Source organism: Ursus americanus, chromosome 12 (assembly GCF_024610735.1).
Source record: "Ursus americanus isolate L20-20 chromosome 12, mUrsAme1.1.p, whole genome shotgun sequence".
In the NCBI taxonomy this organism is placed as follows: Eukaryota; Metazoa; Chordata; class Mammalia; order Carnivora; family Ursidae; genus Ursus; species Ursus americanus.
The window spans coordinates 65,432,747-65,435,356 of record NC_142138.1 but is presented as its reverse complement, the minus strand read 5'-3'; the positions used below and the strand labels follow the sequence as shown (position 1 = coordinate 65,435,356).

Sequence of the window (2,610 nt, the reverse complement as noted above, 5' to 3'; positions counted from 1 at the left end):
ACTCTAGCCAAATATGCTTAATAATTTTTACATCTGGTGGGGAAATAGCCAGGAAAGAACCCCTATGTAGGTGGTGGGACCTGAGGGAATGTCAAGTTGATGAAGCTATCATTCACGTGCTCCAGCTTTGGCCCCCCTTACCCGTCCCACTCTAACATGCTGTTCCTTAGATCAGCAAAGGGTCTCCTCTCTGCAAATGTACCTTTAAATATCGAGGTCCTCTGTAGCCCCAGTGCCTCAGCCTTCAGGAGAGCAGAGGGCTTAAGTCAAAAGGCTGCTCAGGGACAGCCACTACTAATAAGCAGAAAGTCAGAGGAAATGGATACTTAACCTCCACCATACCCAGTATATCACACCTCCCTCACAGCCCAGAGGAGGCCCCAAAGAGGCAGGCTGAGTGCTTCCAAGCATGAGTGCTGGCAATGCTGGATGTTGCTGACAGTTCGGTGCATAGACAACTGAGGAAAACTGGTGGGTGTAAAGGGAAGTCCAGAGTGTTTTTCACTTTATTAGTTGTGCCCTGAAGCAATTTGCTTTAAGCTCTGTCAACCCAGTTTCTCGATCTATCAAATAAGATGGACAGTATCTGCCCCAATTCCAACAGCATAGGATTGCTAAGAAAATTGGAGTCAGAATTCAGTATGAAATGGCATCTGGCCATCAACTCACGATGTGTTCTCCTCATTCCTATAAAGAAACTAAGAAAATATTGAGCAAAATAAAATTTACTGACAACATTGAGAACTGCACCTATTCTATTTCTACTCTTCCCTGTCAGTACTCTAGTTCAATACCAGCCACTGCTGGACACTTGGAACTTGCTGATTTCCTGGCTTCTGTTATTGGCCTCCAATAATGCATTTTCTATAGAGGATACATAGGAATTGTAAACAATTTATTATTAAATATATCATGCATACAGAAAAGCATGTGTGATATAGTTGTAGAGTTTAAGAATAACAATAAACAAGCACCTACTTCATAAATAGATTACCACCAATACCTACAACTTCCTGTGAGTCCCTTTCTGACTATATTCCCCTCCCTTTTCCTGAATGCTAACTACAATGCTATATTTTATCATTTGTTTGCTCTTCTTTGTATCTTTACCACAAAAGTATGTGTCCTTAAATAATAAATTGATTAGTTTTGCCTCTTTATTATAAACTTCATTTAATGGAATCATACTAAGTATTCTTTTCTTACTTGCTTTTTCTTGTTCAGTGTGGAGTTCCCAAGATTCATCCTTATTCATGCATACAGTCCTTTAAATTTTATAGTTGTATAGTATTCCACTGCATAGCTAAACGTAATTCATTATGCCTTCTTCTACTGATGTACATAAGGGTTATTCCAGTGTTTTGCCTATATATCTTCTCTGGTACATATTTCAGTTTTTCAAAGACTATCTCCAGGAGTGGAAAGAATTGCTGGTCATGAGGTACACATACATCTTAACAGTTATACAGAAGTGTTTACCAATGGAGAGATTATACCAATTTATGATTTCACCAAAAGTGTATGAGCTCCTCTTATTCCATATCCATACACGCAGTTGGAATTGTTAGATTTTATAGTTCTAGCCAGTGCGTTAGTTTTCATTTGCATTTCCAGATTATTAATGAATGAGGGTGAATATATTCAGATGTTATATTGGGCATTCATGTGTCTTCCTTTCTGAATTACCTGCTACAATGGTCTATTTTTATATTGGGTTGTTTCTTTTCTTGTTTATATATTCTGAATGCTAATTATTTTTCAGTTATTTGTTACAAGTATCTTTGTTGGGTGTGTGGCTTATCTTTCATTTTATTTATGATATCTTTTTTATATTTAACCCATTTTTTTATTATTATGTTATGTTAGTCACCATACAGTACATCATTAGTTCTTGATGTAGTGTTCCATGATTCATTGTTTGCACATAACACCCAGTGCTCCACGCAATACATAAAAACATGGAATGCTTCACAAATTTGCGTGTCATCCTTGCACAGGGGCCATGCTAATCTTCTCTGTATTGTTCCAATTTTAGTATATGTACTGCTGAAGTGAGCACTATGATATCTTTTGATGAAAAATTATTCCTAATTTTAATGTAAAATTTATCAGATATTTTCCTTTATGGTTTACATATTTTGAGTCTTGCACATAAATCTTTTCCTATCCTAAGGTCATGAAGAATTCTACTATATTGATTCTAAAATTTTTAAAGTTTTGCATCCCAAATTTATTCTATCTGAATATTTTTTAAAAGATTTATTTATTTATTTGACAGAGAGCAAGCGCACAAGCAGGGGGAGTGGGAGAGAGGGAAGCAGGCTCCCTGCTCAACAGGGAGCCTGATGCAGGGCTCAATCCCAGGACCTCAGGATCATGACCTGAGCTAAAGGCAGGTGCTCAACCGACCTAGCCACCCAGGTGCCCTCTGAATATTTTAAAAACATTTTTTTAGTACAAAGTGTATTCATATATAGAAAAGTTCATAAAATGTAAATTAATTAATTATCACAAAATGATCGCCTGTGTAACTACCTCCCAGGTCAAGATATAGAAGATATGCAGTCCTTCGGAGTTCTCCCCATGTTCTCTCCCAGTTACTATTCCTTG

At 37.2% G+C, this 2,610-nt stretch overlaps 1 non-coding gene across 1 annotated transcript; it reads right to left on the bottom strand.

Annotated features, from left to right (window-relative positions):
* Nucleotides 1-1,952: 1,952 nt before the first annotated feature.
* Nucleotides 1,953-2,059, bottom strand: LOC123795435 (U6 spliceosomal RNA). The gene has a single exon (XR_006780485.2). It is a non-coding gene; the product is annotated as a U6 spliceosomal RNA (small nuclear RNA).
* Nucleotides 2,060-2,610: the final 551 nt, after the last annotated feature.